The sequence below is a fragment of the Etheostoma spectabile genome, chromosome 4, assembly GCF_008692095.1.
Source record: "Etheostoma spectabile isolate EspeVRDwgs_2016 chromosome 4, UIUC_Espe_1.0, whole genome shotgun sequence".
In the NCBI taxonomy this organism is placed as follows: Eukaryota; Metazoa; Chordata; class Actinopteri; order Perciformes; family Percidae; genus Etheostoma; species Etheostoma spectabile.
Window position 1 is genome coordinate 14,594,564 of NC_045736.1, and position 13,053 is coordinate 14,607,616.

Sequence of the window (13,053 nt, forward strand, 5' to 3'; positions counted from 1 at the left end):
GCAAGAAGTGCCCATCCAACCAATCCAACTTGTGGAGCTGCTTCTGGAAGCGTGGGGTGCAATTTCTCCAGATTACCTCAACAAATTAACAGCTAGAATGCCAAAGGTCTGCAATGCTGTAAATTGCTGCAAATGGAGGATTCTTTACGAAAGCAAAGTTTGATGTAAAAAAAATCTTATTTCCAATACAAATCATATTCTAACCTTGTCAATGTCTGACTCTATTTTCTATTCATTTCACAAAGTATGGTGGTGAATAAGTGTGACTTTTCAGGAAAACACAAAATTGTTTGGGTGACCCCAAACTTTTGAACGGTAGGTGTGCTCTGATAGGGCAGTGAGTTGACGGAAGTGACAGAGACAGAAAATTCACCCCTGAATCAGTTTGAGAGGCAGAAAAATACTGGCCTACACCCAATTTAAACTCCTGAAGAATTCACTTACAGCCACAACTGATGACATCATGTCCCCACTCCATACTTCAAGAAGTACTTAGAAGCTATGACGTTATCGGTAAGCGGTTAAATCTACAAACCAACAAGCACTTAACCTCACTGCCAGAATTGGTGCAGTGCTGACCAATACAAAGATTTTCTAAAGGAAGGTAAGTAGGTTTTTACTACCTTTTATAGCACAAACATTCTTGGTGGGTATTAGTTTATAGATGACAATTTTGATGATTGATAGCCATATCAGATCAGAGACATGATGATGATCAGAGACCCTCAGTCTTTCAAAAAATAGGATAAATTATTTTTCTATATGAAAAAAACGCCGTAAGTTTTTACATATTGAGACCCCGTCTTTGAATGAAGACTTTATATTATACAAGAATTGTATTTATTTTTTCAAATATTTGTTAAAAGGATTTTATGCACTAGTAAACATTGCTGTTTGGTATATTGTATCTGAGTCAGTGTCTACTTTCATAGGCCTACTGGTTTGTCACTGGGCATATTTAATGTGCAGTCTGCTATATGTACTGGATGAGTAGTCACTTGGAGACAAAAGGCACAGCAGGGGGGGGTGAATATAGGGGCCCAACAGTAGATTTTTACCCTGGAGCTTCCAAACTACTTAATCCAGCAGCAGCGCCGAGATCAAAAAGTGATAGATGGATAAACATTAACATTCATTTGATTACATAATATTTGCTTTGCAGTTCAATAAGTGTCCCCACCTTGGCGCGTATGTCTCAGATCTCTGATCTGAGAGTCCGGAGGTCTGGCAATGCGAGACTACAGATTCCCTGACCTAACTCAAACAACATGCTCTGGTGGTACCTCGGAGGTTGCAGGGACAGCGCCGATGACCTGGACTCTTTAGGGTCATGAACACCACATGCGCGCAATGAAAGCTTTGTTGGAGAGCAGCACTAGTCGATCTGGCGGTGACCCTGTGACCCCCATCAGCTGTTTGCCCTGCTGGGTGACCACTAGCTGCTTCAGACTAAACCCCAAACATCTCTGTTGCGCCGCAGGCGATTTATCACTTGGTTTTCTATATCTAGCATGAGTGGTTTGCCTTTCCCTCCTGCAGCGTTTCCCTGCTTTGAGTCATGGCTTCATTATGCGGGGATGTTTCTCTGCACGTGTTCTCACTGTCCCGCTCTACGAGCTGTTTTACAGTGGTACATTTATGGAACTAAAAAGCCATATTGGTGGAAGAATTGATAATCGCCATTTAAAAGTTTATTTAGGCTAAATATACTCAAGCTCAATTCTTAATATACATCATTATAGTTTGTCACTTGATTGTGGCGTTGGACCGTTTTAAAACGTTTTATGAAGGGAAATGATAGTTGCGAGGCAAGAGCAATCAGTTCCATGTTAAAAGTATCAAATCTAGACCCGTACGTGTGTGTGTGTGTGTGTGTGTGTGTGTGTGTGTGTGTGTGTGTGTGTGTGTGTGTGTGTGTGTGTGTGTGTTGTGGTGTGTGTGTGTGTGTGGGTGTGTGTGTGTGTGTGTGGTGTGTGTTGTGTGTGTGTGTTCAGTGCTGAAGCTCCGAATAATAATGGCACCCCCCTCCACCACCCTGCCATCATTACCAGGTCAATGGAGGAAAGACGGGAAGCGCTCCGCCTCACACGTTTTTGCCCGTTAGTCCGACATCTGCAGTGACGAAGCATAGGTGAGCTGCGGTTTTCAGTCAATCACACACACGGCTGAGAGCGGAAAACACTCCGCATGTGATGGCATGGCTGGGTCTTTTTCTAAAGTCCTGATCATTTCCACGCGGAGGATCCTTTACGCGCCTTTTAACATTCTCTCCGTTGAGCGATTGATTTTTGTTTTGTTATTATGGTACTTTTTTTTATAGTTAAACGCGCTGAATTATACCCATGAATGATTTTGCTAAAAATCACATTCTTTTTAAAACTTAATCCAAGAAAAACCAACATGGATAGTGGTATTTTTTCTTTTTCCTAATATATATTATAGAGGCTCGTGCATTGCGCTATGGCACCCCCAACAATCTCCAACCCTTTATGTGAGTAACCTTTTGTCGATCTTTGTTGTTTACGGGCTGGATTTACTTAGTTTATTTTTTCTAGTACACAGATTGGGACGATGTTTATCTTTATCTTCCTAAGAGATTTTACAGCCTCACGTTCCCTTCGAAGTTTGAGTAGGAGAAAACTGCTGGTTCACCTGCACATGCACAACTTGTGTCAAAGGCTCAACCATGCAGAGGCAGAAAGTTGAGGCTTGTGAGGTTTGTTTGCTAAAGATATCACAAGCAGCTGAATGACAGATCTATTTTATAGATGCTCAAGGATTATTTAACGGTTGTGCCATCTCATCATGGTCTTATTGGCTTCTATGCACAGTATCACTGTAATTTACAGATTATATATTAGCGCTTGTGTATACTCTGTACTGCATTCCAACTCTGTCAGAGTATGTTTGAAGCCCTTAAGTGAAGAGCCAGACAATTATAACTTAAACTCCCCAAAAATAGATATGGAGCTTGAATTTGTTAGAGAGATTCTCTGCTGTTACCTGCCATTAACAATAAGGTCTTACATGTTTATTGTATACAGTGAGGGTGATAGTGATCTATTGTTTATGAGATGAGCAGTGGATGTTGTCTTTAGATTCAGATATTTCTTGTCTGTCCTTGGAGTTACCACAGGAGTAAATGTTTCAAAGATCAGGTTGCGCTTTTGGCGAGGCTCCTCTGTGCTGCACCAAACGGTGTGAAAGACATCCGGGGCAGGTCTGCCTGTTAACCAGACAGACTTGTGTTAGAAGGACAAAACATCAAAGTAGAAGCTTAGTATGTTTACCTGGGGGCAAAAATGTTAACGGTCTCCGCTTCTGCTGACATTCAGTCTTGTACATACAAGTAAAAACATGCATGTCCAGTGAAAACATTATGAATATCTCGTGAATTGTCTGGAAATTGTGACATGTTTAGTTTATTCATTTATTTTGAAAATATTGTGCAGTGAAGTGGTAACCGCTTCAGGGCTTGTCCATCATATTTTGTGTTTCCAGCAAACCTGGCTTACATTAAAAGTTTTGATCTTCATATTCTCTGATCTGATTATGATTGTTTATGTGCTTTTGCACATTGGGGGAAGATATGAAGACAGCATTTTTTTCAACAGAAAATCCTTGCCACTTTCATGCCAATGCCACCTTCTGAAATACTTTCAGGTAACACATTTGACATGAATATAGAGTCTAGGTTGAGCTACTGGTAGAATCTTGTGCGGCGCATCGTCTTAAAAGTGAAGTATGAGGAATTCCCCTTAAGTCTTTAAATACAAAAACCAGACATCAAAAGCAGCACCTCAGCACAGGGAATGCCCTCAAAGGCATTATGTCGTAGTCCACTAGAAAGTGCCCTATGCAAGGCTTGAACATTCATCTTTGTTGTAACATTTTCACAGCATTCATACATTGCCCCGACATTATGTACATCTGTAAAAACATTAGGTATTTTACCACGGTTTTTGTTTTAGGTCCAAGTGTGGTGTGGAGAGGGAGGTGACGCTGGTCGCCCAGAGGCAGCCGTGTGTGCAGGCCTTCACACGCATGGTTAAAGTGTGGAAGCAAGGCTGTGTGGGACAGTCATGGTGCATGGGATACGAAGGAGGTGGAGAAACACGTGTTTGTTGTTTGCAGTTAATCCTCTGTCTCTGTTCTCATACAAACACTCCATCTTCACCTGCAGGGGATGTAGTGCGTTGCTGATTAAGCTCTGGCTAGGCAAGCATAAATTAGTCTTATGACTCATGCAACCAAAGAATTAAGAGAGGAGCATGATCCTTTATTTGACTCCACCTCCAACAGTATCAAACAAGATTATCTCCCTGACCTCTACTTTTCTCTCATTCTTTTTTGCTCTTGTTTTTTTGTTGTGCTTTTTTGCTCTCTAATCCCAGCTTGAACCTCTCATACAGTAATTGCAAGGTGTAACTCCATTCATCCGGGTTACCAGTCATTAACCACGGGCGTCTTCGCAGCCAGCATTTTTTGAGGGAGAATCCAAATGCATTTTAGCTGTCTCTATTTTAGGAGTTTATCACTCGCTGCGCTCACGCTCGCTTTCCCAGCGTTATTTACCGTTTTACAAAATCAAAGGTTGCTTTGAAGGCAACCAAGGCCACAATTACTTGTCATAAACAAAACGTGTTTCCACGATTCGTAATGGCTGTGGAGCAATGAGAGGTGTGGCAAAGTACAGGGAAATGCACCGCTTTCTGAAGTGAGTCTGCCAGTCACACATTTTAAAATGTCGCCTAAAAGTCTGGGAAAATGTTTGCTGAAAATTATACTGCATGTACTCTGTTACTCTAGGAGTGGGAGTTGTTTGATACATTACATGTTTGTTGTTTTCCTAATCTAGTGTTATTGAACCACATGGCGCATTATGAATATATGTGCCAAATAGTGTCCATAATCCCCATGTTATATGCATGTTCATCACACACATACTGGTCACAATGGCATGCTACTGCTACTGGATGTTGTCAGTCTTGTTGCTTATTTGTTTAGATTGTTATTTAGTTTTTAACTTAATATTTGTCACATTAACAGGACAGCGTACTACACTGCCTACAGACAAGTGTACAGACAGGATTATCAGACTGTTTACAAGTGTGTGCCCTGGATGGTCCAACTTAACGGAGAAGCGGGCTGTCTGTATGTAAGTACTTTCTTTCCTAAAGTAAAAAAGGATCATATATCAGGTTTTAAGGTAGGAATGCTTAATAAAAGGAATATTTTTTTTGCTGAAAGGGTACTTCAAACATCACCTCACCCTTGGCACAGACCTCTGAATGAATGGTTTTCAGAAAAAAAGTCCAAAGGTCAAGAGATGCTTTGCCCATCCAGACTCCTTAGCAGATGTTATCAGTCAGTGCCACTGTCCACGTACTTGGTGTTACAAAGTCCCACAACGTTTAGATGTGGACAGTGGGAAAAAAATCTCAAGTGTTAGGAGTGTTGACAGTCACTCTAAAACAAGGTTTGCTTTGTAGTATCTTGTTCTACACTCAGCAAAAAACTATTACGATATAGATAAGGCCATGGGTCTGTAGCGCTCCTGTAGTGGATGATAGATGCCTGTCTGGCAGTCTGCTTTTACTGGCTGGATACGTGTACTAAAGCTTTAAACAGCACATTCCCCATAAGCGTGGCTCCCATGTTCAAATATTGGCTCTATTCCCTATAGTCATGCCACTCTTCTCATTCTGAGGTGTGACATGGCTGTGCAGGTCAGAGGATGCATTATGGATATGAAACAGACAAGCCCATCCAGTGTTTACCCAACCAATCAAGTTAGGCCCCAAAACAATACCCATCAGGTCATGGTGGAGAGACCACCTGCTGATATGCACAAAGAGCAAAGCAAAACAACTTTGAATCTCCCCTCTATAATTCCAATCCTTGTATGGAAAAGAAGGTCTGTTGGTACACTGGGACTGTCAGGTTCTCTCTCTTTGGGGATAAGCTTAGCTTCTCACTGTGAGACCAAGAAGCCTCCTTTGATGGGATTTTACAGCCAGTGATCCAGAGCGCATAGCCTGCATACCATAGACAAACCCTTGGCAAAGCTTCCTGTAAACAGTTTGTCCCCAGTCCGGTTGACTGACAAGAAAGTTCCCACTTTTGCTCTCATTGCCCTACTGGAACTGACCTGTGCACTCAATGTCCAGCGGACACCCCCAGTACAGGCACATTACTGTCTGGAATAGTCCTGTGATGGGAAGTGACTGGGATGGAAGCGAGGGAAGATCTCCTGGATGTGCCTGTCATCGGTGTCTTATTATGGCATCTATGCTATCTCAAAGAGCTCTTTGTTTCGCTTTCAGGGAGAAGGTTATGGTATTAAATTATACAAGAAGCATCAGGGTACTGCTCTGCAATGAGTCTGGTTTGTTTTTAAAACACTTATAAAGAAATGTCTAAAGAACATTCCCCAGGACTGCCCAGTGTTTCGCTTCACTTAAGTAGCTGAGGGGTTGTTTTCTCTTTTCGCGTGACAATGGCTGCTCTCTTGACGTGAGGTAGGGCTTTTATTCTGTAACCAAAGACGTGGCAGCACTTTGCGATGGGACAAAACTAATCACCCTTTTCTCTGAGCATTGAACCAGGATAAAAGGAAGCTCACACCAATCCTCCTCTCCCAGTCCTGCGCACTTTGCTATCTGGACTGTACCTCAGTCAGCACAATGCAATCTGTGGGGCTGTTTTCAACAGCACCTCCAACATCCAAAAGGAAAAATCTGCTTTGCAAAATGTACAGCTTTAGCAAATCCTCTGAAAACCCCCAATGAAGGGAAGATGGAAAGATGGGAAGCTTTGTGTTTAAGATAGTGATTTAGTGTCTGTGCAGTCCTGAGCTTTTTCTTTGTCTGTGTTGTCCCTCTTTCTTTTGTGTGTGTTCCCTAATAAAATGTCAGTGTAAGCTAATTAGGCGAATAATGGTTATTTTGAGGTGGTTGAGCAGTGAGGCTCAATCATGTTGTAGATACAGTACACACAGGGCAGGGAAGTGGCTGCAAGTTAAGTTTGTCCTCCTTTAGTTCACCTGTGTTTTTCTGTCTCTATATCACCCATTGTAACAATGTGAAATTGTCGCAGTCTTGCAGTGAATGGCCTCAGTTGTTGTGCTCGCCAGCATTCTTTGGTTAGCATAATTAGTCACATATTTAGAGAAAGATAAAACGCAGCACAGCAAACGTCTGGTTCTTTTCACATTTTTTTCGCAATTTTGACCCCCTCCCTATAGTTTTCCATATATTTTGTTTTTGGCTACTATCATCTAATTATGAAGGTTTAGGGTTTTCCATTAACAAAATAGCATGATTCAGAGTTCTGAGGGTTGCAAATATCTGAGATTTGAAGTTTTTGTTTCCTGATTTTCCAGCATTACTGGAAAAAGAATGCACTGAAGCCCTTTGGCAGGGTTGTACGGGTGCTGGAAATCCTTGAATTGAATGTGGTGTTTTCAAGGTTTAAGGTGCTTGGATTTTCACTGGTGCAAGGTGCAGTTTTTCACTGTGTACGCATGCTCGCAGAAATGCAAAATAAGCCTGCAACTAACGGTCATTTTCATCTGCATATTACTTCTTGACAAATCAATTCAATATTTAGTGTCATCATTATGTGTGAAAATGCCCTACAGTTTTAGATTCTAGGTGATATCTTAAAGTCTAGTTATGTTTGACCATCAGTCTGAACCCCAAAGATATTCAGTTTAAATGGTATAAAACACTGTAATCAGGGAATGGTTGACATTTTGCTTAGATGAGCACATCTATTTAAAGTTTTTACAAATCTAATGACTTCTGCCTACAAAAAGTCAGCCAGGTGACTTTGGAGGCAGAAGGCATTTTTTCAGTAAACCCCCAGTGCAACGAGGTAACTTTTGTGGTGCTTTGTAAAGACTCCCAATGGGCTCGATGACTATTTATTCTCCGAAGTTGAAGAAACCCTTGACTTGTGATGGTGACTCTCCACTTAAGGAGGACCAGTGGAGTTAAACCTTTTACCCCAGCAAGCAGTCACAGGCCTGGTGAGGATGGACGAGTTAGGAGGAGTGGAATGAGCAGGTTGATGACGGCAACAATAACCTTTGCGACAGGGGCTGAGGAGCAGAAACAATGGCTCCTCCAGTTTGTCGTTCGTTAACTGCTGAATAGGAACTGGCCCCTTTTGGTGGGGGGCAGGTGGCAAAGGTAACTTCAAAAGGCCCAGTAGTCAGAGAGAGGAAATGGTTCTTTGTCGCTTCATGGGTGGTCTGTGGTGTGTGTGTGTGTGTGTGTGGTGTGTGGTGTGTGTGTGTGTGTGTGTGTGTGTGTGTGTGTGTGTGTGTGATATTTGAATTTGCTCACATCATCATATATGACAGCAGTCCCGCTAGCCCACAGCAGTGACGTCACCCACTGGTTTGTGGGCTAACATTGAAGCCTAGAGTTTGGCAATTTGGCCATCACCATCTCGTTTTTTTAAAACCAGATGATTTTATGATGCGCGGGTAGAGCTAGGTAGAATGACGCGTCCAAAAAGTGTGTCTGATGGCTGCAGTGGCGCACAGTTTCTTGGGAGTCATCTCCCCTATCTCTACCTCGGCGAGCAAACATTACCGGGAAAGTTCTCAGAAAAGAAGTAGGACACAGACCTAAAGCATTTACAGGACATGGCTGTCAAGTTACAAATGTGGTCTATTGCCGGATGGTAAAGGTGCTGTGTCTGGCTTATTCGTGCAAGCCAGCTTTACAAAAGAATGAACATTCTGCGTTTTCCAATTAGTGTTATATGTTTCCTATTGGACTGGTGGCATGCATGTCATCATCCTGTTAATCCACTACTCTATTGCTTAGAGCTAGGAAAAGAGAGGACCTTTATAACATGGTGGGTAAATACTGACCATGGGATCATATGTTTGGGCTTAACTCTTGTGATGTGACTACATTCAATATTCTCATCCATATATTGGAAATAAGGACAATAAAATACATTTCTCTAACATGAATAAAGTATGTAATTTAGACATACAGTCACGAATGATTAAGGTGCAGCAAATGCCCTATATTCTAATTCAAGGGTCTGTGATACTATTTTGCTATGCATTATTGTGCCTGCTTTGAAACGACTAGTGGGTAGTTCAAATGGTGATTTAAATCCTTTCAAAGAAACCTTTCAGAGATCATCTACATAGCTTCACAAAAACTCTTTGAAATGACAACATTCCTCTGCATAGACAAACATGATTGTTGACTCAAAATACAGTGCTTGGCTCCACCGCTTACCAATTATGGCACCAAACAGAGCCCTTACTGCAAGGCTTTGTGTCTGTGAATCACCCTAAATGCGGTCTCCTCTGGGGTCTACTCTAGGGGTAAACAGATCGACAGGCATAAACAAACACTGGACTGGCTCTGTGTTGGTGTGGGTCATCCCCTCAGAAGCTGTAAGGGTGACACCTGCTCGTTGGTTCTTCTTCTCGGCACGAGTCACTGACCCTGCTCTTTCTTTCTCTTCTTTTGTTGGAGCTGCTAATCTTCTCAGAGAAGGGTCTTGTAATAGAGTGGAGGCATTACAGCAACGCATGAGAGTGAGGTTCATGCCACGCTGCATGCCACATAAGAAATTATTCAGGAAGAATAAGCAGCGTAAGAAGCTCAGGATGGGGGCGGCCCGAAAATGCCCTGGTTAGCTGCCAACAATCCTGTAGTCTCACATCTCAGAAGGAGGAATGTACATTTCCCATGTTGTCGCTTAGCCTAGCTACCCTGAAGTGACCTTTTACTTGTTGCTGGTAATTAAGTTATTTAAAGCTTTTACGACAAATTACAAATGTCTCATAATTTGATCTCAGAGTGGTGGTAATGTAAATGGCCTGATGGATGTGGATTTTTTTGCAATTAAACTGACCACTGAGTAATGCTTTTTTCTGCTGTCTGTCATCTGTAGCTGTGCACCACACCAAAATTCCCTCACATTGGATAATCACAGAAGTGGGGATAGTTATGTAGCGTATGTTGAAATACGCAGGTATCATAGCTCTTTAGCCACAGGAACTGGAAGTCATCAGGCAGATAAGCAGCGGTGAGATGGCCTTCCTGTGGAGTAGGATTCAGTGGTTTCAATAATAGCGTAATATTGGTCTAATAGATATTGGGTCCAAAACGTGTGTGTGGGAGTTGAGAGTGAGAGAGTGTGTGAGAGTGTGTGTGAGTGATTTGTTGTAAACTCCCTGGATGGTCCAACTGTTGAGCAGGTGTCTGAGGATGGAGCCAGATGACGGCGGGATGTTTAGACTGAGCGCTGATCTCTAAGGAGCCCTGTGAAATTACTCCGGCTGATCTGTGAATTAGAGATCACTTATTCATGTCCTCCTCCTTTGTCCAAAAATACGTTATCACCACTGCTGACATTATACGGTTGAAGCCACTGTAAATATACTTTTGTCAGCTTATATTTTTACAGACTAAGCATCCTTTCGTTTCCTCAGCTGATCAGTTGTACTTTAATTGTACTTCTGTTTAAAGTCTCAGACATTTGTATACAATTTTGCTACTAATGCTTTTTGTCTAGTCCATAAAATGTCTTTCACAATCAAGATAATATCTTCAATTAGATATTTTGTGACCCAATGAGAGAGGCAGCCAATCTTAACATATAAGAAGCTACTACCAGCAAACGTTTTCCACCTAGATGGATTACTTAATGATACATTAAACAATTGCCAAAAAATGTTGGTGACTTAATGTTTTGTTGATCGAATGATTAATCAACTAATTGGTACAGAAGATGTACAGCTGTCAGTTCAGACCTGAATTTACCTAGAAGATCAACTTTTTCGCAGTAAGGCAGAATAAAAAACATAAATACAGAAAAAAAAAACACAACAACAGAAAACAAAAGGTGTGCCTAATATACACAGTACAGACACAATTCGGGTTTATTAATAAGGCAAGAAAACGCCAACAATGAGAGCAGGGATTAGATTAAGTTCACTCTGTTTCAATTTGAGCTGTGCTGGGCACATTGATACCATAACTATGACCAATATGACTGATAAATGGCGTCAGAACTGCCAGTGCCTTTGTGTGATGATTGGCCATGCTGCCTCGGTTGGATTAGATGGGCAGAGAAAAAATGCATTCTGGCAGAAGTGCAAAGATAAATGGGATTCAGAGGGTTTTCTTCACAATCATCTGAGGGAACGATTGGCATTTAAATTCTCTTGTGATTAGCTAGACTGTGTTTTTTCACTCTGTGTCCAGGTGGCCAGTCGGGTAAAGCAATGAAAGACATCAGTCTCCTGGATCTGTCATCACTAAGCACTGTACTCTTTTCAGGAGATGCAAACAAACAGGTCAACAGCTGTGTTTACTTACACAGCGATTTTAGCTTTGATGAACACAGATAAGCCTATAATGCAGGGAGACATACATTTACTGTGCGTACACACATTTTAGATGAAGGACTGTCTGATGAATGTGTGTGTTAGTGTGGGAAAGTGATGGTAAACTTTGAGTGGATGGATTTACATCTTCAGAGCTAGTGTCCTGGATTCTTTGAATTCCCTTTAACGACTGTGAGCAGTTTCACTTACATGGATTATGGGACACATGGCCGCTGCTCTAAGAGCTGAGTGAGCCACGCTCGCCCTGTGATTTTCGGTTTTATCCATGACTCACCCATGCACGTGTATGATCACTGTTGTTCAGATCAGTTAATTAATCAGGGTCATTCAGGTAACAGTCCAAACGTGCGGAAGAGAGCCCTTCCTATTAAAAGTTATACAAGCTGTTGCCAGCCACTCATGTTAAACACTCTGATTCTGTGAAAATTGAGTAAGAAATGTCTTTTACTTGAGCCAAAAGCCAAGTTAAAGAGAGCCAAGTGGTGGATTCCTATAACATTGGTTAGTGCGAATGGAGAAGAATCAAGGTTCCTCTTTAGGAGTAATGAGGGTGAAAAGGCGGTGATAAGGCTTTGATAGAAAGAGGTCAGCGTTGAAACTGAAGATGTTGAAATCTCATGACAACAGCCAGGTGTCTCTGCTTCACTTACTATTTTTTTCTGTCATCTCTTTTTCTGTTTTTCGTCCACATCCATACGTGCAGCGATGTGTAGCTACGGTGTGTGCTTCAACGGGGCCAGTGTCTGAGGGATCCACCCAGCTTGTAACTGTCCTGCAGGGTTCAACGGACCCAGTGCCCGTATGGTGAGTAGAAACACGCTGACCGTTTTCCATTGTCAGAATCTTTTTTCTCTTTTTTTTTGTGCACCATTCATTGGTTTCCCTGTCTTTGTCCTTTTATTTTAACTTTCACTCACAACACACACAATTTGTCGAAATTGTCACACTGCACAGTTATATGGAGGTATTCCCAGCAATTATCATTGTCAGTGGATGCAGTAGTGTAGTACAGTATATTAGGAATCAAAAAAACTCTTTAAAGACAAATAAAACAGACAGCTTGCCATTGAATAAAAACAACTGTTTAGCTTTTTGCTGGAGTCTTATTCTGATCCATTCAGTCAGCAGCAAGCCAAGCTCCCCACTGAACTCTGTGATCAGAGTTTTGCCTTTCTCTACAAGTGAATGAGAATCTCCTACATCAGCAGTTGGCTTCTTTACCAGCAGTCCAACTATGTTATCACACCTCATTGTTAAATTTGAGCTGTTGAGTAAAACAGTGGAGGATACTGTTGTTTTTCTGTAACACCACACGACAGGAAATTCCTTTCCTTTTTTCCTTTTTTACCAGAATCATAATATCTTCCTCAAAGTAGGGCTGATGGTTTGTCCTGAATTTACTGTTCTCTGGCCAGGAGCTCCAAGTTCCAAGTTCATTACTAACTTTTCATTCACACAGGATTTCTCAGAACGAGTTCCTTGGTGCAAATATATTGGCCATACCTTCACTCCTGTGTTGGCTATTATAGGACTTTTATCAAGCCTGGGAATTGCTACACTGACAGCCCTCTATGTGATCAGAGCTCTTGTGATAGCTATGCTGACCTGGCATTACTTCTGATTACTCGCTGGAATAAAAGGACAGGATCCATGAACACACA